We start from the raw sequence: 25831 nt of genomic DNA, 5'->3' as shown, positions 1-25831 counted from the left end.
TTACTCATCTGCATTGGCTGCCGATCCCTTTGCATCCAGCCATTCAGTCTCAGTTACTCCATTCCCAGTTAACCCCATTAAACCATCCCGATCTGAGTACACCAATTCACATGTTACTAACTTGTTCTACAAAGAACCCAGTCACCCAAAAAACCAAACCATCAATGAAATTGCTAAATTCCATTTTGGCTCTGGATGCCATTTCACCCTTTCACATCCAGAGAAAACCCTCTCCTATTACAAAGACATTCTACTCCATCACCATTCAATTTTGATCAAACCAATCCACGATCGAACCTATGCTTACAAGATCCTATATCATTCAATTTATATTCACAACATTGTTTCCATGGCTGAATGGGGAAACCCTAACCAGTTTCGTGATTTACCTGGCCATTCCATTCAATATAATTACCATGATTACGTTGATGCTTGGTTCAAGATTTTCTTGTACCAAAATGAAACGTTTAGTCATTCCTGGTTCATCTCATTTGATCAAAAATTCAAATCTGAAATACCTACTTGGTTTCTGAGATGGTGGACTCTCTATGGCACCATTTCCGATATCCTCCCTGATGATCTCCGAGAAATAATTAATTATTTTGCCACTGTTTATCCATTTACTGCTCATCAATGACAATTTCCCTTATTACTAATTTTTATATCCAAATACAAAATTTCATGGATATTTAAATGGCAATATGGAATTGATGATAACATCATCATTCGCCAACACACAGTCAAATGGTGGGTAAAGTTCAATGTGCCCAGAATTCTTGAGATTGTTCAAAAAGAATTCCCACCTGATCAGTGTGCTCCAACTCCTGCTCTTGCTAAAGCCCAGTAGAACCCAACTGCTGCAATTACTCAAGGAAGTCAGCCCAGTCTTCCTCCAGTCAACCTTGGAAGCCCCTCATCCAGTGGTTCCAAGCCCAAATCATTCAAATCAAAGTCCAAAGCTGTTGCTGCCCAATCAAAGCCCAAATCAAAGTCCAAGGTAAAAGCAAAGCCCATTTCACCTCCTGCTTAGCCCAAAGTCAAGTCCAAGAATAAATCCAAGTCATCCAAAGAAGATATGATCTAGTTAGCTCACCAACTTTTGAATCAAGCTAAAACCCAATCCACCGATTCAGACAGTTCAGAAGAAGAATCAGAACATGCCCACTCCTCTGAAGAATCAACTAATCAATGTTCAGGACCCGAGTTTCAAGATGCTCAGGATCCGTTTGCATAATCAACATTGGATTCCATATAGATACAAATTAGCTTCAGTCAATACTCTTTTGAGAAAAGCTGCCAATTTGTATTTATATTGATTCCATTATTCACATGTTCCACCGAAAGTGATGAATAGTAAAAGTTACTGTTCACTTTACTGTTCACTGTCACTATTCACCCAATCAACTTTTGCTTAAAGTTGCTCAACTATTCAATCAATCAACCGAAAGCAACCGACAACATCTGCTTTACCCCATGCGCTGCCAGCTGCTTTCATCAGTCAATTGCTGCTTTTCTTTTCTTTATTTTTATATATATTGTAATCAAGTTGAACTCATTCGGCAGACTTGGAAATTCTTAGAAACCAATATTCTGAAAAAATCCAAGAGCTCTGAGTGAAAACCAACACCTTGTGCTGTAACCTACTGCTATTGTAATTGTAAGTTAATTTAAATGTTTAATTTAAATGTTATTAAATGTATTAAATGTTTTTAATCTTTTTCAAAATTATATCCTTTTGATTTCGTAATCCATCTCTTTCATTCTCTATGTGATGCTTCCGCTAATGTGAGTTAACAGGCGAGTGTGTGCCGGAAACTCCTCCGATGCCTAAGTCAGTAACTAGACAATAGACAATAAACTCTGTGTATTCTAGAGTAAGAATTGAAATACATGTACATAGGTTCTGTCATGAGCTTTTATAGATTTTTCCTGGCACAATCCTCATAAGATTCCAACTCTCCTTATAAGAGTACTCCTAGGAATCACACTCCCAATGAAGAGTGTCTATCCTGATAACACTCTACTCACTACCAACCAAGTGAGATGACTTGCACAATCCTAGTAGGACTTTACTCTCCTTTGCAGAGTCCTCCTATGAGTCTCAAGCCCAAGGATAATGCTTATCCTTAAAACACCCTCATCACTGCAAGCCAAGTGAGATGGCTGAACCCTTTATCTCGGCTGACACTGCGGTTAACAAAGTTACTTCGGATCCGTGCTCAACATGGGCGAGCCGTGATGACCTTGCCACCAGTTCGCATCCTGCCGAGCTACACCCAGTTCGGCCCATCGCCCTGTTATCATCTCGGTCAGACCAAGGTTTGTCCCCAGATAGGTCCCAATTCCAACAACACATCCAACCGTCCTAGTACCTACCTCGGCCCAAAGCTGAAATACAAAATATCTTATTAGCCCATTGCACGGCCTAACTTCCAAAGAAGACTCGTCCTAACTCAGCCCAATTTGTTCACAAATTACCCTCTTAATTGCCCCTTAATTCCATCTGCGTAGCATGATTGAAATTATTTTCCTCCAACTGAGCTAAGAACACTCGACTCTGCCGAGCTAGAAAACTTGTTCGGTTTCAATAAGTCTTGTCAGTTGCTCAGCACGTCCTTCTACTAATCTAGCATGTGGTGTGCCCTTGTAGACGCGCCCGCGTGGGGCCCTCGCCACAGTTCGGACTCGATTTTGTGTCGCGGCTCTTAATCTTGAACCAAAGAGTCCAAATCCGGCAAATCGTTTTGAGAAACAGATTTTTGAAAAGAAGTGCCAAACATGGACTGCTTTGCCAGATACAGAGTCGCCACCTAAATATTTTTTAATGGGAAAATTTAGGAAACCCTGACTCGGTGCCGATGGCCACATGTCCGTCATCACCGGAGTTGTCTTGGCTCGGGAGCTTGGGTACGATCGGGGAAGGTCAGCTATGAGCACCCCCTTTCGCCCGGTTCAAAGACCGGCCTCTACTAACCATGATATCCGATTTTGAAAACGTTATGTGTTCTTATTCCATTTATTAGCCTAGAATTACTATGTTATGCGCGCAGCAAACAAGTATAGACTAGAATGCCTAATTTGGAAACAAACATTGCATATCCGTTTGTCTTAAAAAAAAGTACTTTGGAATTTGCTACTCGCAAGTAGGCTAAAATACGGATTTCAACGAGTTTTTCCAACTCAAGCAATCCAACCTTCACCCACAGGCATTCAAACAATTTATCACATAGGCATTTAGCCGCATGGCAAGCATACTGTCATGGCAACACTCACACGCATGCGGGATGCTAAAGCTAAAATACTTACATTGTACTCCGTGCCAAAACAATAAACTAGTTAGCAAACATGCATGTCCTAGTTCATGTTAAGAATGGCTAATGCATCGCATACGAAAATGCAATCTAGACAGGCTCGGCTAACCCTAAACATGGCATGTGAAATGCGATCGATTGATGCACGTATTCAATTTTTGAATTGAAGTACAAATGCAGTTAGCATGATGTACCGAGCCCGGTGCATGCAAGACAAATGTATGGATGCACGCATGCATAGCATAAGGTATGCTAAATTAAACATGCCCTAATCTACCATCATAAGCAGGTAAATAAAAGGGAAGAAAGAAGTGGGGATTGGGAGACATACACACACTCACCCACACTTATTACAGATTTGCCCTCGCTCGAAGGGACCGAATAAATATTACAAATTAATTAGCTACGCAAGCTAATTTAAATATTACAAATTGCCTAATTAATTAATAAACTAATTAAACTAGGAAAAGCAGTAAACCGCCTCGGGAAGAGGGCCAGATGCGACGCGTGTTCGGGTCTTGCTCGGAAGTGCACCGCCATGCATAGTCTGCCTCTGTTTTCCCTGCTCTGCCTCTCTGAAAATTGCCAAAGTCCCAGGGATGCCTCTCTGGATACTGGGAATCACCACCGGCTGAATAAAATTACCACCGGCAGTGGTATGTAGTTACCGGCACAGGATGAAGCTATCGGCAGAAGAATAATTGCCGGTCGGCAATATACACTGCCGGTCGGCAGAGAGTGCCTGTAGAACCTGCAACTCACAGCAGCAGAGAACAGAACTTGCATGGCAATACAATTTCAAGGCATATATGCACCAATCATGTCTCTTATCATGGTAATGACTAAAAAGGGACATACTTCTCGGTTCTCGAACCACCAATCACGTATTTCCATACATGATGGCCCAAGTGACCAAGTGTGCAGCTTTCATGTCAAATGAAATGCAAACCAAACAAACAAATCAAGGCCCAATTCCTATCATCAAGTCAAGGAACAAGGCATGCATGCAAGATGTAATGCAACCTAGGCATGCAAGCTAAGGGTGCAACATGGCATGGAAAGGCACTTATGCAAGCATACGAGCAAACATGAGGCGATGCAAATGGATGAAAAGATGGACTTATGCACGATTTAGGCAACTCTAAAGAGGCCCAAAACAGCGGCCAAAGTGACCAAAATAAGGGACCAAAATACACATACACGCATGCACATGTTAAGGCCCAAATGCTTAAGCATCAAAGGGCTATTTCTAAGCACATTTGAATGAGGCAATCATGGACAAATAGCATGCAAGGTAAGCATTATAAATCATGTTAGGATGATGTCAAACCAAGCAACAAGATAAGCTAAACATTAGCATGCAAATGGTCCAAGTACTCAAAGTAAACCAATGGAGTATTGAACTACACTTAGCAAGACCAAACATGGCATGAACTAAATAACTAAAAACAAAATTTTAGCACATAAAATAAAGCCCAAAAGACCACTTAGATGGCATCTAAATGGCTCAAATTCAAAGGCATGCACAAGTGCCAAAACATGGAACATGTTACACAAACCTTCAAAGCATCAAAGAGGTAATTAAAGCAAGCATACAAGCATACTATAAGGTCTGAAATGACATGGTGGATGATTCCAAATCACCAAATCAATGCAAAAATGTCATGCTATACACTCATACACTTAAGGCCAACAAGCTGGAATGCAAAGGAGCTATACTAAGCATGCCAAATTCGACCCAAACAACTATGGATAGACCTAAAACATGGCAAAATATGCGCAAAAGCTTCACAAGACTAAGCCTAAAACATGCTCTAACAAGGGCTAACAACCTAAGGCACATTGAGGCAATAACATGGCATTACATGGTAGATATGCTAAGCATGCATTGTGTACCAAAACCAACAAAAAACAGAGGTATAATATGACATATTAAGCACAAAAAATAGCCAAGGCATGGTCAACATGAAGCTTAGCTAAGTGCTCCCTCAAGAGGCCAAAAATGGTCCTTTTCAAGGATAACAAGGAGAGGGGGTGGCCCTCCCCTTTTGGAGACTTCAAGGCACCATCTCCACCACTGAAATCCCTCAAGATTTCAGTGGTGAAGAGGCCCAAACACCAAAGTCTCGAAACTTGCACAAAATAGCACAAAATGAGGCCTTACAAGGCTTAAGAGGGGCCAAACACCCTCAAACCACAAAATACTCTTAATAAACAATCAAGAGGGCTAAAAAACAGAACTTTTTTATGTTATACACTAAGCTCAAAAACGAATGTAAGATAGGTCAAAATACAATGCAAAAATGGGGAATAAAGGTGTTAGTTTCTTACCCTTGAAGACCCCTTCACAAGTGATGCTCCAATGGCCCTCCTTGGCTTGAATCCAACACCAAAACACCAAAATCAGCCCCTTAGAACCTCAAGAGCCAAAGGAAGGTGAAACACTAGGTGTTTGTGTGCAATAGTATAGACTAAAACACCTAGACCACTAAAGAGAGGGAAAGAGAGATAGGATATGTATCAAACCCTAACCCTAAAACCAGAGCTCTCCTCTGTCTTTTTTCTCTCCCTAAATGTCTAAAGTCTCTACCCTTAAAGCCAAGAGACAGCTGTCTTAAAATATCTACAAAAGCAGATGCACAGTAGTCGGCCGGCCAAAAAGGCCATCTTGGCAAAAAAGAGTGCCGACCGGCAATCAATAGTGCTGACCTGCAACAAAAAGTGCCGACCGGCAACAAATAGTGCCGATGGCAGCAAAAACCAGCCGGTGACCTCTAGCCACTGCCGGTGATGTGTGGGGATGCCTCACAAGGCATTCTCTGCCCCTCCAAGGCAAAACACAAGTGTTTGGTGTGAAACCAGACACTAAACGGTTGAGTTCGGAGATCTTGAGGCAAGGCGCGCGAGCTGAGACCTTCGGGAACTCCAAACGAACACAAACATGGATGATCACCGAGTGTTCAAGCGGTGACGTCCAAGTCTTGAGGACGGTCAAAAATGGGGTGTCTACAGTTGCCCCTCTTTGACAGAACTCAAAAGTCATAACAATGACGGGAGTGAATGTCAAAGCCCAGAGACGACCCATTTTTGACAAGGCCGAAGACTCAGACAAACATGCAAAACAGACAAGATATGCGCCCGAAGGCAGGGGCAAAATGCAAGACAATGCACAGAGCCGAGCATAACTTATAATCATGCAAAGAAATCTGTAATGAAGCAAACATGCAACAGTTTTAAGCTGGCATACACCAAACTACACTACAATGCAGAAAGGATGTAAGAGAATTATGCAATTCTCAATACGTCTCACTCGGAGGATACAATACCTGTGCGGCTCGTCTGGTTGCACCAGCCTCAAATGAACCGTACATACAATATCGTGCCTGAAAAGAAAACAAACTTAACAGGTACAATATTGTTAGCAACATGCATAACAATGCAGAAATGGATGCAAAATGATATGCAGTATATACAAAACAATGTATAAATAATGCAAATGAAGATGCAATGTAATTGAAACAATGCAAACTATATGCAAAGCAATTGAATCACGATCCAATCACGAGTGGTTCGAAACCACACCTATGTCAAATAGATTGATGGAGGTAACAAGTCTGTCTACCATAGAACAGTCAACTGAACTATGAGCATTGTAGACAGACACAAGAACAAGTATTGGGGTGGAATTGACATAAGTGGGGAAACGACCCGCTGGAGAAAGGACAATGATCCTAATGCCGGATGCGAAAATTACACTACAATGTATAATATATATATATATATGGAAATGCTGGGGAGGTGGCAATGGATATGGCACGCGGGCCAAACCAAATCTTGCCTAGGAAGGGCATGTACACATACAAGCCACATCTAACATAGAACGGTCTACTGAACTATGCTTCGACACGAGAAGTATGGGCACATACCAGACCAAGCTCAACACGGAAAGGCGCGAGCCATAGATGGAAGGTGATGCTATGAATGCATGCGATCTATGATGCAATGGAAATGGCACGCGGGCCAAACCAAATCTTGCCTAGGTAAGGCATGTACGCATACGAGCCATGTCTAACACAGAAAAGGTGCCGCAACCCTCAAACCAACATACCAGCGTGGAATAGGCGCGTACACATGCAGAACTGTGCTTTAACGTGAAAAGTAAGGGCACATACCAGACCAAGCTCAACATGGAAAGGCGCAAGCCATAGATGGAGGGTGGTGTAATCGATGCATGCAAACTACGATGCAATAGATATGGCACGCGGGCCAAACCAAATCTTACCTAGGAAGGGCATGTACGCATACGAGCCATGTCTAACACAAAAAAGGTGCCGCAACCCTCAAACCAACATACCAGCGTGGAATAGGTGCGTACACATGCAGAACTGTGCTTTAACGTGAAAAGTAAGGGCACATACCAGACCAAGCTCAATCATGGAAAGGCGCGAGCCATAGATGGAAGGTGATGCAATGAATGCATGCAAACTACAATGCAATAGATATGTACAAAATGCAATGGCAATGCAGTATGATGCGATCTACTGGGGAAAATACAATGGATGCATGCAAGCTACAATGGAAATGCATGACAATGCACTATGATGCAATGACTATGACTGCAACTTTCCCTATCTTACCAACAGGGCGATATACTAGGTTGGTTCAGTATCCAGAACTGAGGCGTAAACATGCCGCCTCAATCTATGGGGTTTCCATACAGATTTCAAGCCGAGGGTACACCTCTGGGTATTTAAACCAGACTTTAGTCTCGGAACTCCCGAACCTTTACGTTCTAGGCATTAGCCGTTCGAACTCTAGTTTCCATCGTCCCAGTTGGTCTTCTAGGAACTCATCGCAAACATAGGCAGGTGGCTTTACCAGACCACCGAAAGTCGTTCGGGCACGACAAACACCAAAGGAATTGCAGCTTCAGAGGATTTAGGGTCTCCTAGACCAGGATGCAAAATGTATGCATGACAATGCAGGTGAATTTGAAATGCGCAACACGTGCGGCTTGAGACATGCATGGCAATGCAAGTGAACTATGCACACCAATGCGCCGAAGGTTTCGCACCTTCCAAGGATTTAAGGTCTCCTAGACCGGGATGCAAAATGTATGCATGACAATGCACCGAAGGTTTCGCACCTCCAAAGGATTTAAGGTCTCCTAGACCGTGTGTGTTTAAGGTCTCGCCAGACCACGTAGCAACATGCATGATAATGCAAGAATGAGGCACGCATGCTAATGCTAACGTCGACACACAAGCCAACGAAAATGTGACACGCATGCCAATGAAAATGAGACACGCATGCCGATGAAGAAGATGGGGCACATGTGCCAATGCAAATGAGGCATGATGCAAGATGATACAAATGAGACACGCGTGCCTCATAAGATGCAAAATGATACAAGTGTGACACGCATGCCACACAGAATGCAAAATGAAACAAATGAGACACACATGCCTCATTAGATGCAAAATGATACGAGTGTGACACGCATGCCACACGGAATGCAAAATTTTGAAAATTGGACTTATACGCTACGCGAAGCCGGTTTATATTCAAAACAATGCAATGTACTAACAAGTACAAGTGAGGTGCGCAAGATAGCGCGAAAGTATGCATGCAAAATGCAAGTAAGGTGCACAAAACAGTGCGATGCGGTGCGCAAAATAGCGCGAGTAATTTTGAAATGCACAAAACAGTGCGATGCGCTAAACAGCGCGATTGAATGCAATGCACAAAACAGTGCAATGCGCTAAACAGCGCGATTGAAATACAATGCACAAAACAGTGCGATGCGCTAAACAGCGCGATTGATTTTGAAATGCGATGCACAAAACAGTGCGATGCGCTAAACAGCGTGATTGAAATGCAATGCACAAAACAGTGCGATGGAGGTGCGATGCACATAGGGTAACTTTTGAATTTCGTAAAAGATAAAAGGATACAAAAAGGATACACCTTGCACGAATTTGAGTGCCACGCACAGAAGACACGACCCGAGGTCAAAACGGAGGCCGGTTGAGCGTCGGAGATGCACTTTCTTGCACTTTCTTAAGCTATGAAGACCAGAAACTACTCATATGGCCTAAACAAGGCTGTGGGAACACCACCGGCTGGAAGGGGAATCCACCGGCTGTCCATCGGCTGCAGAATAACTCCATCGGCACAATATACTGCCGGCCGGCACAACACATTGCCGACCGGCAAAAAGTTGCTGAGTCGGGGCAGATTCGACATTTCACTTCGGGTGTTTTAAAATAGGGTTTCAAACCCTATTTTCTCACTTTCCCTTGCGCCGAAAACTCTTACTCTCTCTCTCTAGAGCGTTTTCCCTTCCTTTTTCGCCCGTTTCTTCGCGTTCTACGCCCGTTTCGTCGTCGGATTCGCGATTTCCTTCGCGTTTTGGACATTTTCATCCGAACAAAACTTTGTTTCGGTGCCTCGTTTGGCGTTCCCACCTTTTCGGGGTTTGTTCCCCTCGCTTTCCTCTTAATTTCCGTGCCTTTTCACATTCCGGCCTTCCCGGCCATTTTCGACCTTCTCGGGAGTTGACCTTTCGGTTGACTCTTCGTATTCTAGCCCGGTTTTCCTTCCTCCGGCTATTTTCTCATCATTCCTGACATGGCGGACGACATTCCACGCGGCGGGACTCCCCCGGATCATGAGATGGATCCCGGGGTCGAGCTTCTACCTTTGAGTGAGCGCCCGTTCGACCCGGCGACCTACTAGCTGGCGATCCATGTTCTGCCCCCCGACGGACTCTGCCAATTTCGGAGCTTCGAGAGGCACGTGCCACCCGAGCTATTGCTGCGCGAGCCTACCTCCCACCTGTCCTTCGGCACTTCCAAGGTAACTCTCTTTCCTCTACTTTACTTTCTGCAATGTAGGGCACAAAAACTGTCGTAGCTTATTTATGCTCTTTAACTGCTTTAGTTGATATGCCGTATACCGTAGTTGACTGTAAACATACACACAACTGATATCTGCTTGAAACTGACACATGCACACACACTGCACTGGCCCTGAATCACCCGAACACACTGTATATACACTGGTACCCGATATCTGCTTGAATCTGTCAAACTACGCACACATGCTATACTGTATTGAACCATCCGGACACGCTGACGCATCACACGCTGTAGTTCACTGTAAGCACACCGGCACCCGGTATTTGTCAAAATCTGTTAAACTTGCACGCATGCTATACTTGTATACTTCTTAGAACTGCATTTTGAATGTTGTCTTGCCATTGTTATTTTCTGTTTACAGGAGGATTCCCATACCATCCGCGGGTATGGGAATACTGGCGCTCGGGAGTGGTACGACGAGCTCCCTGACGCGGTCCGTCGCATAGTGGACCAGGCGGGCTTCGGCGCCTTTTGCCGAGGACTCTCCAGGCTTACCACATGCAGACCTCTCCTCGCCGCTCTGGCGGAGAGGTGGTGGGACACCACCGATTCATTTCACTTCTCCTCAGCAGGGGACATGACGATGACCCCTTATGATTTCTCAATGCTCACAGGCATCGGGGTAGGGGGTGATCCGATCCCCTTTGATATCGACATGGATGAGTGGACTGCCGCTCAGGTCCATCTGCTGGGTGAGGCGCCACCTCTTGCTCGTCCAGGCTTTGTCCGGTATTCCTGGTTTGAGGTGCAGTTTAGGGTCCAGCCCACTCTCGTTGATGCAGATCCGATGACCCCGGAGGCCGTGGAGAGGTACGCTCGCGGCTTCCTCATGTTCTTATTCGGGACGACCATCTTCGCTGACCGGGCGAACACCGTGCCTCTCTGCCTTCTCAGCGCACTGGTGGACGTCCGAGACATCCTGCATTATGATTGGGGTGGCGCCGCTCTGGCCACCCTCTATGGATACATGAGCTCAGCTTCCCGCGACAGCGGCCAGTTGCTCGGAGGCTATTGGCGGGCTTGGGAGGTACATTTCTTCTCCACTTTTCATTTCTGTTCTATATTTTTTCTGTACTCTGTACACTGCACACACTGTAGTCTGCTTCATACTTGCCGTATACTGTACACACGGCACACGCATACATTCTGCTTTACACTGACTGTACACTGCTCACACTGTACACTATACACAATACACTGCACAACACACGGCTTTGTCATTTCTGCTTTATTCTGTATTCTGCTTTATCTGATAAATGCACTGGTATTTACCTTGCAGTTGTGGGTTTACGCCTACTTTCCTAGGCTCGCTCCCGTACCAGTCACAGAGACTCCTCTGGTCGTCCCCTTTTCACGTCGCTTTGACGGGAGATGCACCCGGAGGCCACGAGAGACATTCGGCTTTTTCTACCGATACTTCGACACTATTACCCCCGCCGAGGTACGTTTTACTTACAGTTCATTTAAGCTTTGCCTTTCCACTGCATATTTCAAAAACAGTAGATAACAAACTGTGTTGCATTTTTAGATCACCTGGCAGCCTTGGGCTCCGTTGCCAGCTGTGACGCGGGATCGGTTTGCCGGTGCCGATGAGACCTCACGTGTACGGATCTTGTTGGAGGGCCCGGTCTGTCGGGCTTGGTACCTGGGTGAGCGTTTCCTACGCCAGACCCTAGGGTTACCTGAGCAGATAGTCCCGGTTCACCCTCCTGTGGACATGAGGGAGACCGAGAGGCTCACCACCGAGCAGATGGACGATTACACTATTGGCTGGGAGGAGGCCCGCTTCAGAGGCATCGGCGACTACCGAGAGTACGTGCAGACGTACCTGATGCGACCTCTGAGCGGCGGCCGTCGAGCGGAGGGGGCCAGGCCCGTGGCGCCAGCGGCTGGGGCAGGAGCGGGAGCTGGAGCAGGGGCTTCGAGGAGGGCCCGAGTCCGTGGCAGGGGCGGAGCTCAGGGAGGACGGGGGGCTGGTTGGCCCGCCCTGCCTGCTGTACTGACTTTCCGGGGACAGGGTGGGGCGACCTATCAGATCCCCTTCGCCCCTCCGCCGGCTGATCACGAGTTCGTCGACGTCCCCGACTTGCCTCCGGTATGTATTACTGCACTTTTGTATAGTCATTTCATTTCAATTTATTTGATATTCCACAGAATATTGATGCATCTGATACTTTTGCAGGCTTCTTCTGCGTACACCCGGCAGTCATTGGAGATGAATGCCTCCATGATGGGGATGCTTCAGCGGACTTTTGACCTCCTGGCCCTCTACAGCATTCCGGTATGTTCTTCTGACACTGGCCTCAAACCATTCATATACTACTTCGCATAATCTGATGCATGACATCACACCTGACACACTGATCTCACAGCATCTGACCCACTGTACTTATTGCATTCTGCACTGTACTCCGTACTGGTAAACTGCTCACGGTATTCATACACTATACTCTGCACTGCATTCTGCACTGTTAAACTGCCCACGGCATACACACACTGTACTCATACACTGCATTCTGCACCGTTAAACTGTCCACAGTATACACACACTGTACTCATACACTGCATTCTGCACTGTCAAACTGTCCACAGTATACACGCACTGTACTTATACACTGCATTCTGCACTGTCAAACTGTCCACAGCATACACACACTGTACTCATACACTGCATTCTGCACCGTTAAACTGTCCGCAGTATACTGATGCATTTCCCTTTTTATGTATTTTTTCAGCCTCCTTTTCAGATTCCTATGGCAGGAGGTGCTCCAGCTGGACCTTCCGTCCCTGCCCAAGGGAGAGATGAGGAGGGCAGAGTATTCCCCCGCTCCAAGGCGGGGCGCACTTATGTCGGGAGTAGCTCACGAGATCCAGTCCCGGATGATGATGATGACGAGGAGTCAGAGGCGGAGGCAGAGGCGGAGTCCGAGTTATTGGAGGAGGAGACCGGAGGCGGTTCTAGCTCGGGCTCTGACGACGATGCTGATGATGCTCCTGGACCCTCGTCCAGGAAGAGGACTAGGACAGACTGATGGCCCTTGGAGTCGCTTGTCATTGATTTTTGTTGTTTTTCTTTCTTTCTTGTACTTTTCTTTTTTGATAGTCAGGATACTTTGTACTGCCGCAGGCAGATTTTGTTTTCCTTAAAACTTTGTACTTGAAAAAGATTATGAAATGAACAGATTTTTGCTTAAAAAGTGTTACATTTACATATCTCATGTATTGCATCGCATTCCATCATGTTACACCTCAATGTAAATGAAGTTGATTGGTTGTCTGAAAATTGAACACTTGCACTATAATAATCAGATAACTAAACAGCCAACAGCAAAATAACCCAAGCAGCCCACTGCCTGATTCTGGACACACAACCCTTACTCTGTTGGGGATTAATCTGCATACAGCCTATAACACAGCATTCGGTTCATTCTGCACACAGCAAACTTTAAACAAAATAGCCCAATCTGACAAGACGGAGCTCAATGACGGAACCGGTTGGAGTTGAAGCATGCTCCAATGTAGAGAATGGCACAGCATTCTGGGTATAAACAATTCTGAAATTAAATGAGGGTTTTTCAAACTGGGGTATCGAGCCTACAACTAAACACAGCAGGGAGGACTCGAACAAAAAGGTACACGACCTAAACACAACGAGACACGCTCGGAAAAGGCCTAAAACAAAGGTTGAGATAAACAAAACAAAAGACACGACATACAAACGCGTCAATGAAGACGGGGGATCTCTGATCATGAGGAGCCAGTTTCTCTGGGTATTGTTTCCCACCCCCTTCTGATTTGTGATTCTCACATCACTTGACTCTCAAGCTCGGATTTTCTCTCAAAACCCTTTTCCTCACTTTTCTCTCAACTCACACCTCTCTATTCTTCATTCTCTCATTTTTATCCCTTCCCGGGGTGTTTAATGAATGAATAGGAAGTTGCGGGTTCATGCCCAATGCCGTTAGCTCACAGCTATTTCTTCTGGCGGGTAGAATGCTATTCTGGCAAGTACGTCAATGACGGGGGAAAGACAAAATGCCTGACTCAACTGTGCCCCTAGTTCATCATTTTAACCATTCTTTTTTGTTTTGGTTTTCTACTAAAACAAGTTTGATCAAAATGAGAGTTGGATTAATGTACTTGTTCGATTTTTGATTTGAAAAGCATGCAAGTCAGGCTGTAAGCACTGAAAATTTTCCTTTTTGGGTTCAAGACAATGGTCCAGTTTTGGAAAATGAAATAGTTTTCGAGAAAATAGTCAACCTCAGTAAAAATTTTCAAAAACTATTTTTCAAACAGTCAATGCTCAACGGGCATGGAACTTACTCTTTGAGATGCGCAACCTCGGATCGGAGGCAATGGAAAATTGCCCCTGGTTTGAAGGGGGTGGATGGCAACGGAAAGTTGCCCCTGGTTTGAATGGCGTCTTGCGACGACTGGTGGCAACGGAAAGTTGCCCCTTGTTTGGATGATGCCGCAGCAGTCCACAAACAGTCTTCATTGGTGGTGGTTGAACTCTCGGACACAGAGATGACGAAGATGGTCACAACAAATATATGGACACAGTCGCCTTGGAAGCGTTGGCGACTAGACTTTGGGATGAAATTGGAACCATTGTATGGACTGAGACGCTATGAAAGCGTTGGGGGCTGGACTTCATGATGAAGTTGCCTACGTATCCCAAACATGGGAATCCAGCCTTACGTAGTTTCGGTTAAGGTACACTCGGGTATTTTAACCTTCACTTTTCAGGCTCTAACTTTTGCCAAGGCGCCCGATGCGGGTTTTCGACCTTGCGAGCTTCTTTTATTTTCCGTTGTTCATTTCTTTTTCTTTCTTTTTCACATTCTTTCTTTTCTTTTCTTTTCTTTTGCATTTTTTTACTTTTCTTTTTTTTTGTATTTTTCTCTTGCTCTAACTTTTGCCTGGGTCGCCCTTCCGGGTTCTCGGCCCAGCGAGCCTCTCAAAGGGTAAAAGTGTAACAAGTCCATGCCAAATGATTTTTTTTTTTTTTGAAGTTGAAGCCTCTCTGTGTCTAGGAGAATGGCTGTTGCACCGATTTGTAGGAGAATCTATCATGGCTGCTCCACGAGCTCCTTCTGGTGAGATCTACTCCTTTGATGCAGATTCGGCTTTGGTGCCTCTTGCTCGTGGGCTGCCCCTGATCTGGCCATACAGACCTTGCATGACGTTTGACCGTTGAACTTTCTGAACGTTCTGAACGGGTTCAAAGTTTGAAAACGAATGGGTTGAATCTTGAGGCTGAGAGCGATCCTAGGCTGCACAATCTCAAGAGCGATTCCACACAGGTCTTCACAGGGCCGCGTAAAACATTTGTTTTTGAAAGTTTTTAAGAAAGCGACAAATCGCCCGCGCCGAAGATAGTGTGGAACCAATCTGGATCAAGCTAGGATCCTTCTCAGTATTCACGCCGACAAGCATGGTTTCATTCATTAAGGGCTTAGCATGCCTCTCTTTTCTCTCAAAATGATCAAAATTTTGCAAAACCCGAGGAATTCCTTCCTCTTCGTTTTCATCACCGCAGTGCTCGAAAGAGGTTTTTGAAAAACTTAGGTTAATGCAATGAGCTTGGCGCGCAGGAGAGCAGGCGAGATGTACTGTCAGCCTATTCAAATCCTCTGGCACTTATACTGAAAGTAAGCATGAAGTTGAGATAGCAACAGCTGTTTCATTCAGATTTGTTGGTGCAACTGGCCCCTCGGCAGAAACAGACTCAAAAACAAAAACAGGTAATTACAAGACAAAACGGTGTTCGAGGCAACAATCCCAGAATCACCTGGTATTCTATACAAAGGGGACTGACTCGCTACAACAAGATAGACCCTTAAGCAAAAAGATTGACTCAAGACAAAGAGACAGACTCAAAACAAAAGACTGACTCGATACCCAAGCCAGGATTTACAAAGTTAGCGTTCACAGCCACTCAAAAATGCGTGCCAGACGCCACATTCAAAATACACCGGACGCCGCCCGCAGGTGGTTCACTTTCTGATTACATGCTTGCAGTATCTGTGTCCTCAAAATCCAATAGCTGAGTGGTAACGGACTTGGCTGAGGTGGGCGGGAGGATAACCTCGTTGTCAATCAAATCTTGCACCTCATGACGGAGGCGGAAACAATTGTCGGTTGCGTGGCCTGTCTGTTGGTGGTACGCGTAGTGCTGAGCAGCATCATGCGTTGCGGGGAGATTCTTTGGGAGAGGCCGAGGCTCCAAGGGTTTAAGGTGCCCCCTCTCGGCAAGGATCTGAAGTGCCTTGGATAGAGGCATGTAGAGAGCATGAAAGGTCCTGCGCCCCCGGGGCAGGTACTTCGGAGTCTGAGCGCTCTTACTAGCCGCACAAGCGAAAGGGTCGGCAGGCGCCACCTTGGCTTTCTGATCTTTCCCGGGTGCAGGGGCGGGAATAGGAGGAACTGTCTTGGCATGACGGGGCCTATCCCGATTTTCTGATTGACTCGAACTACCCTCAGGCGGAGTGGGGAGAGCATCCTCCACAGTTTTTGCCACAGCTGCGGATATCTGTTGCTTATTCATCCCCCTGGCTTTCAAAGCCTCGACTGCCCACAGCAGTTGTTCGATGGGATCGGCGTCTACCTTCATTTTGTCTTTTCCTCTGGCCCCAGCCTGATCGAGGGTTTGAGTTGACGTTGATATGTCATTACCATAGTTGGAGGCCATCTCCGGTTGGCTAAGTTCGATCACAATTCGCCCCAACAGCGGGGGCTCCTGGGGTATAAAACTCCCGGCATATGGTGCGGCTGGAGGTGAAGCTGACATTCCGTAGGCGAGATCCGCCACAGACCTCTGGAGATCACCTATCATCCCCATTAGTTCAAATGTAGTAGGCTCGCGAGCCTAGTATAGCTGGGGGCCCAAACCGGGTGCATAACAGGCGACTTGGGTGGATGTGACACATCAGTGTTGGCCTCACTTTGCAGGGTGATCCCCTGCTCCAATGCAGCCGTCATATCTACGATCTCTTCTGAATTCTGCGTCATCATAAGCCCTGCCTCGGCGAGGGAGAGCACTAGCTATTTTGTATCAATTCTCTGGACACTCTGAACTGAAAGGAGAAACAAACAACATTTCAGCCCAAACAGATCAAACACTGGTGTAGCTGAACAACTGTACTCTACTGCTGATCACTGTTCCCAGAAGTCACTGTCCCCAAAAACTGAACCGGATACCCGTAGATAACTGATTCTCATAACTGACACTGATACTGGTGCCCTCGGGCCCGATACTCAAACTTGCAAACTGATATGTACTTTCCCTGTGGAGATATACTCTAAAAGCACATAGCAAGTAAAGAGAGCCAAAACACCCCTATGTTGGGGTAGGGTTTCCCTGTCCTATTTTGTCAGGAGCTAGGGTTTCACTATGCATGCAGCGGTTTTCAAACAACCTAACATCGGGTAAGCAACCTGTCTTAATTTGGAATGGTCACTATGGATCCGAATATGCACTAGGTCGAATGGTCGAAAAGGGTGCCCAGGTAAAAACCGGGGTTTGTGTTCCCATGCTGTCAGAGCCCATAACCGGTCAGCCTTATGGTCATGCCTTGACAAGGCAAGCCTCCGGCAAACTGTTCAGGAATGGCAGATGGCAAACACTGTGTTCCTAGGCGCACCAATGTACATGCAATGCAAAGAGACACATAACTGAAATCAAAATGGGATATCACGAGTTCGAGTCAAGCTCTCTAAACTCCCCAGCAGAGTCGCCAGAAACTGTAGACGCGCCCGCGTGGGGCCCTCGCCACAGTTCGGACTCGATTTTGTGTCGCGGTTCTTAATCTTGAACCAAAGAGTCCAAATCTGGCAAATCGTTTTGAGAAACAGATTTTTGAAAAGAAGTGCCAAACATGGACTGCTTTGCCAGATGCAGAGTCGCCACCTAAATATTTTTTAATGGGGAAATTTAGGAAACCCTGACTTGGTGTCGAAGGCCACATGTCCTTCATCACCGGAGTTGTCTCGGCTCGAGAGCTTGGGTACGATCGGGGAAGATCAGCTATGAGCACCCCCTTTCGCCCGGTTCAAAGACCGGCCTCTACTAACCATGATATCCGATTTTGAAAACGTTATGTGTTCTTATTCCATTTATTAGCCTAGAATTACTATGTTATGCGCGCAGCAAACAAGTATAGACTAGAATGCCTAATTTGGAAACAAACATTGCATATCCGTTTGTCTTAAAAAAAGTACTTTGGAATTTGCTACTCGCAAGTAGGCTAAAATACGGATTTCAACGAGTTTTTCCAACTCAAGCAATCCAACCTTCACCCACAGGCATTCAAACAATTTATCACATAAGCATTTAGCCGCATGGCAAGCATACTGTCATGGCAACACTCACACGCATGCGGGATGCTAAAGCTAAAATACTTACATTGTACTCCGTGCCAAAACAATAAACTAGTTAGCAAACATGCATGTCCTAGTTCATGTTAAGAATGGCTAATGCATCGCATACGAAAATGCAATCTAGACAGGCTCGGCTAACCCTAAACATGGCATGTGAAATGCGATCGATTGATGCACGTATTCAATTTTTGAATTGAAGTACAAATGCAGTTAGCATGATGTACCGAGCCCGGTGCATGCAAGACAAATGTATGGATGCACGCATGCATAGCATAAGGTATGCTAAATTAAACATGCCCTAATCTACCATCATAAGCAGGTAAATAAAAAGGAAGAAAGAAGTGGGGATTGAGAGACATACACACACTCACCCACACTTATTATAGATTTGCCCTCGCTCGGAGGGACCGAATAAATATTACAAATTAATTAGCTATGCAAGCTAATTTAAATATTACAAATTGCCTAATTAATTAATAAACTAATTAAACTAGGAAAAGCAGTAAACCGCCTCGGGAAGAGGGCCAGATGCGACGCGTGTTCGGGTCTTGCTCGGAAGTGCACCGCCATGCATAATCTGCCTCTGTTTTCCCTGCTCCGCCTCTCTGAAAACAGCCAAAGTCCCTAGGATGCCTCTCTGGATACTGGGAATCACCACCGGTTGAATAAAATTACCACCGGCAGTGGTATGTAGTCACCGGCACAGGATGAAGCTATCGGCAGAAGAATAATTGCCGGTCGGCAATATACACTGCCGGTCGGCAGAGAGTGCCTGCAGAACCTGCAACTCACAGCAGCAGAGGACAGAACTTGCATGGCAATACAATTTCAAGGCATATATGCACCAATCATGTCTCTTATCATGGTAATGACTCAAAGGGACATACTTCTTGGTTCTCGGACCACCAATCACGTATTTCCATGCATGATGGCCCAAGTGACCAAGTGTGCAACTTTCATGTCAATGAAATGCAAACCAAACAAACAAATCAAGGCCCAATTCCTATCATCAAGTCAAGGAACAAGGCATGCATGCAAGATGTAATGCAACCTAGGCATGCAAGCTAAGGGTGCAACATGGCATGGCAAGGCACTTATGCAAGCATACGAGCAAACATGAGGCGATGCAAATGGATGAAAAGATGGACTTATGCACGATTTAGGCAACTCTAAAGAGGCCCAAAACAGCGGCCAAAGTGACCAAAATAAGGGACCAAAAATACACATACACGCATGCACATGTTAAGGCCCAAATGCTTAAGCATCAAAGGGCTATTTCTAAGCACATTTGAATGAGGCAATCATGGACAAATAGCATGCAAGGTAAGCATTATAAATCATGTTAGGATGATGTCAAACCAAGCAACAAGATAAGCTAAACATTAGCATGCAAATGGTCCAAGTACTCAAAGTAAACCAATGGAGTATTGAACTACACTTAGCAAGACCAAACATGGCATGAACTAAATAACTAAAAACAGAATTTTAGCACATAAAATAAAGCCCAAAAGACCACTTAGATGGCATCTAAATGGCTCAAATTCAAAGGCATGCACAAGTGCCAAAACATGGAACATGTTACACAAACCTTCAAAGCATCAAAGAGGTAATTAAAGCAAGCATACAAGCATACTATAAGGTCTGAAATGACATGGTGGATGATTCCAAATCACCAAATCAATGCAAAAATGTTATGCTATACACTCATACACTTAAGGCCAACAAGCCGGAATGCAAAGGAGCTATACTAAGCATGCCAAATTCGACCCAAACAACTATGGACAAACCTAAAACATGGAAAAATATGCACAAAAGCTTCACAATACTAAGCCTAAAACATGCTCTAACAAGGGCTAACAACCTAAGGCACATTGAGGCAATAACATGGCATTACATGGTAGATATGCTAAGCATGCATTGTGTACCAAAACCAACAAAAAACAGAGGTATAATATGACATATTAAGCACAAAAAACAGCCAAGGCATGGTCAACATGAAGCTTAGCTAAGTGCTCCCTCAAGAGGCCAAAAATGGTCCTTTTCAAGGATAACAAGGAGAGGGGGTGGCCCTCCCCTTTTGGAGACTTCAAGGCACCATCTCCACCACTGAAATCCATCAAGATTTCAGTGGTGAAGAGGCCCAAACACCAAAGTCTCGAAACTTGCACAAAATAGCACAAAATGAGGCCTTACAATGCTTAAGAGGGGCCAAACACCCTCAAACCACAAAACACTCTTAATAAACAATCAAGAGGGCTAAAAAACAGAACTTTTTTATGTTATACACTAAGCTCAAAAATGAATTTAAGATAGGTCAAAATACAATGCAAAAATGGGGAATAAAGGTGTTAGTTTCTTACCCTTGAAGACCCCTTCACAAATGATGCTCCAATGGCCCTCCTTGGCTTGAATCCAACACCAAAACACCAAAATCAGCCCCTTAGAACCTCAAGAGCCAAAGGATGGTGAAACACTAGGTGTTTGTGTGCAATAGTATGGACTAAAACACCTAGACCACTAAAGAGAGGGAAAGAGAGATAGGATATGTATCAAACCCTAACCCTAAAACCAGAGCTCTCCTCTGTCTTTTTTCTCTCCCTAAATGTCTAAAGTCTCTACCCTTAAAGCCAAGAGACAAGGCTTCTCTTTATAGAGGCTTTTTGTCTTGTAAAGCTTACAAGACAAGCTTCTAAAGAGGGAGATCCCTCCATACACGTGTATGGAGGGGAGCCAAAAGCAAGACAGCTGTCTTAAAATATCTGCAAAAGCAGATGCACAGTAGTCGGCCGGCCAAAAAGGCCATCTTGGCAAAAAAGAGTGCCGACCGGCAATCAATAGTGCCGACCTGCAACAAAAAGTGCCGACCGGCAACAAATAGTGCTGATGGCAGCAAAAACCAGCCGGTGACCTCTAGCCACTGCCGGTGATGTGTGGGGATGCCTTACAAGGCATTCTCTGCCCCTCCAAGGCAAAACACAAGTGTTTGGTGTGAAACCAGACACTAAACGGTTGAGTTCGGAGATCTTGAGGCAAGGCGCGCGAGCCGAGACCTTCGGGAACTCCAAACGAACACAAACATGGATGATCACCGAGTGTTTAAGTGGTGACGTCCAAGTCTTGAGGACGGTCAAAAATGGGGTGTCTACAGACCTCATTAGCCCCGTTCTCTTGTTACAGCCGTTATGCTAAAAATTTGAATAGTCTCGCATTTTTTCCTTCATTCCAATCCTCCTTCCCACAGACGGCGCCAATTGTACGAGCACAAAATAATCTTCTCGTATAATTCTATTGATCAAGTTTGCACTCCTTCAAACATCTTCGCTTTGCCACTTGAAAACACATATGTGAGCTAACCGGCGAGTGTGTGCCGGAAACTCCTCCAATGCCTAAGTCAGCAACTAGATAATAGACAATAGACAATAAGCTTTGTGTATTCTAGAGTAAGAATTGAAATACATGTACATAGGTCCTGTCATGAGTTTTTATAGATTCTGCTTGGTACAATCCTAATAGGATTCCAACTCTCCTTATAAGAGTCTTCTTGGGAATCACACTCCCAATGAAGAATGTCTATCTTGATAACACTCTACTCACTACCAACCAATTGAGAAGGCTTGCACAATTCTAGTAGGACTCTACTCTCCTTAGCAGAGTCCTCCTAGGAGTCTCAAGCCCAAGGATAATGCTTATCCTTAAAACACCCTCATCATTGCAAGCCAAGTGAGATAGCTGAACCTTTTACCTCGGCTGACACTGCGGTTACCAAAGTTACTTCGGCTCCGTGCTCAACATGGGCAAGCCGTGATGACCTTGCTACCAATTGGCTTCCTGTCGAGCTACACCCAATTCGGCCCATCGCCTTGTTATCATCTCGGTCAAACCAAGGTTTATCCTCAGATAGGTCCCAATTCCAACAACACATCCAACTGTTCTGGTACTTACCTCGGTCCAAAGCCGAAATACAAAATATCTCCTTAGCCCATTGCACGACCTAACTTCCAAAGAAGACTCGTCATAGCTCAGCCCAATTTGTTCACAAATTACCCTCTCAATTGCCCCTTAATTCCATCTGCGTAGCATAATTGGGATTATTTTCCTCCAGCCGAGTTAAGAACATCTGACTCTGTCGAGCTAGAAAACTTGTTCGGTTTCAATAAGTCTTGTCAGTTACTCAACACGTCATTCCACTAATCTAGCATGTGGTGTGCCTTCATTAGCCCTGTTCTCCTGTTACAGCCGTCATGCCAAAAATTTGAATAGTCTCGCCTTTTTATAAATTATCTAACAGACACTAACAGTGCAAAGCATGACTTATTTAAAAGGAGTCAGATCCTAATAATTAGTGAAAAATTACATATCAAGTTAAATAATTATAGATTAGTGAAAAAAAATTATTAATATTAATAATCAAAATCATAAATTTTTTAATAATTTTGTAATTTTTTATTTTTTTTGACAGTGCATTTGATTGTATTTTTCCCTAATAATAACTAGTAACCTGAGATCCCGTTTGTTTTCAGAGGTAGAATGGAAGGGATTAATAGTAAGGGGATTGTTAGTGGGGGGGATTGATAGTGATAGGACTAAGTAAAATTATGTTTGATTTGATAATAGTTGTTAGTATAAGAATTATTAAATTATTTTTATATAAAATAATAAAACAAATAAAAAATATAAAAAATTAAACATTAATGTTTTCAAAAAAATTCCCAATATGTAAAAAATAAAAAAATAATAAAAAAGTTTCTAATCCCCTTACTATTTTTTTAATACCACATCCACATCCACCTCCTCCATCCCAATCCCCCTTTCAACCTCCATTTTAATCCCCTCCTCCATCTTAATATCTTTTCTAACTCTACAAACAAACACAACATTAAATAACCCCATCTCTATGCTAATCTCTTCCCATCTATTACACCCAAAACAAACGGGGGAATAATGAAAATAAAAAGATAGATTATGAACTTCAAGAACCAAAAGGATAGATTGGAGCCATACCTCTCTTTGTGCTTCTCCATAAACCTCTGCAGCGACTTTCTACGGGCGATTGGTAGATCTGCACCCCCAAAAAATAAAAAATTAATACTTATAAAGCATGATTTGCCACTTTCTAATATTCATATCTACATATTGAAGAAAAATTAACACAAAAAAAGAAAGAAAACAAAGAAGAAGAAGAAGAAAAAGAAGAAGACGAAGAAGAGAGGCTAAATTCGACATTAAACTGACCTCTGTTAATGGTATCCAGTATCTGAGTCTTATCGGTTGAAGAGAGTGCAAGTTTGGGGTCTGCTGCTGATTCAACAGTTTGAGACTTGTTTCTCAGCAAGTTTGAAGATATTCTCTGCCTGAATGAATCATCATTATCCGCTTCAATCAATTAAACGACTTCAAAATTAATAAAAGAAGAAAACAGAGAGTAAAGAATTAATGTATAGGAAGGAAGGAATGAATATTGACGAACCTTGTGCCTCGGAACATCGAAAACGGTAACGGAACCGTTGTAGAAAATCGTCAGAGGGGTCGTTTCAGGAGTTGGTTCACAACCAGAGGCATTGCTCCTACAAAACCAGATCATATTATGAATGTCATCATCATACACAGATATATACATATATATATATATATATATAGAGAGAGAGAGAGAGAGGCAAGAAGAAGCAGTAATTGAAAATGTTGGGAGTACCCGAAGGCAGGAGAATAGAGAGGCAAAGCAGGAGAGAAGACCAGAGTGTCTTCATTTTGGGGAGTGGAGGGAACCGAAAACGAAGACTTGGAGGACAAGAACAAGTTTCAATTTTCGGAGGATTTGGCAACATTATTGTAGGTGTGATCGACAGAGCCAGATGCAATCACGGTCTTCAGGAGCTGGGGATTCAGCTTCGAAATCACACTTTGAATATCTGCATAAATGAATGAATATACCTATAATCATGAGATACATTACATATACACAGGACGACGCATGTAAAATTCAAGACCAAACAACAAACAATTAAAATAAAATAAAAAAAAACCTCGAAAGCTTCTTCGGCAATCAATGAACTTCTTGGAGGAGTTCTCTTTCTCCATCCGGGAGAAATCGAGCTCTACGGCCGATCTCGACATTGCAAGTTTTTTCGATTTTTTGGGGGGTGTTTGAACTCTGTTCTGTTGTGTATGGTGTTGTTATGCTTTGGGACTTTCAAGTCTTTGAATGGAGCTGAATATAAAGTATAAGGATCCTCTAGAGTGATCTCCTAAAGTGGATGATCGGACGACTGTGTTTAATCCTCATCAAAACGACGTCGTTTTGGTGTGGATTTTCAAAAAAAAAAAAAAAACCAGAATTTCAAAAGGGATTTCAAAATTCCCCCCATATGTATACACACGGCGAGAGGGCGAGAGTGTGAAGGAGCTCAAAGGAGTGTTTGGGGTTCGAAGGACGAACGGCGGCGGAACCACGACGGAGGACGGAGGACGACGAACCACGACGGAGGACGAACGGGGAGCCTGCAACAACGAATCGAGGTAAACCTGAATCATAGTGAAGTTAGGGCTTACGTTTATGTTCGACTTCAATTTTGGTAGAACTTAGTCGATTGGGAGTGTTTCGGGTTGGATTTTGTTTGCTATTTGTGTTAGGGTTTGGGATTTGGCTTTAATTTGTGATACTATTAGGCTTTGGGATTTGCCTTTTTTTGAGTTCCATTTTTGGGATCACTGTTAGGCTTTGGGATCACTGTGTTTAGTTCCATTTTTTTGAGTTAATTTTCAAAATTTTGATTTAAAAATTGTTTTTTGAAAATGGACTACTGTTTAGGTTCTTTTTTTTTTTTTTTTTTTTTGGATCTTGTAAATGGAATTCAAAATTGGTTGATTACCAGGCTTGTGGTTATTGTTCTCCTTTTTGTGTTCGTTTCCAGATTGAGACATAGAAACTTTTAGCTCATCTTGTGGAAGCAGAAATCAACAAGAGATTGGTAAATATAGCCATTTGTGTCTGGGTTCTTATTTAGCTTTGACAAACCGAAGTTAAATTTTTTCCCCAATACTTTCAATAAATTACAAAATTCTTAAAATCTTATTCAATTTAAAATACCCCAAAAAGATCATTCTGCTACTATTTGCTATTGGTTTCTTCCATTCCATCCACTGCTTTGCATTTTTATTTTGATGAAGAACCTCATGAAATGGTTTGGGAGATGCTGCTGTAGAGTTATTGCATACTCT

General features: G+C 44.0%; 1 pseudogene across 1 annotated transcript; it reads right to left on the bottom strand.

Annotated features, from left to right (window-relative positions):
* Positions 1-24985, bottom strand: LOC114275120 (protein TIFY 9-like; annotated as a pseudogene). Its single transcript, XR_003633610.2, has 7 exons — positions 24637-24985; positions 24306-24522; positions 24084-24180; positions 23849-23967; positions 23549-23675; positions 23390-23474; positions 1-126 (listed from the first exon to the last, which is right to left on the bottom strand). The product of XR_003633610.2 is annotated as a protein TIFY 9-like (transcript).
* Between the last annotated feature and the right edge of the window lie 846 nt (positions 24986-25831).

The sequence above is a fragment of the Camellia sinensis genome, chromosome 5 (assembly GCF_055761805.1).
Source record: "Camellia sinensis isolate YWXY chromosome 5, ASM5576180v1, whole genome shotgun sequence".
Lineage (NCBI taxonomy): Eukaryota > Viridiplantae > Streptophyta > Magnoliopsida > Ericales > Theaceae > Camellia > Camellia sinensis.
This window is presented reverse-complemented; position numbering and strand designations above follow the sequence as displayed.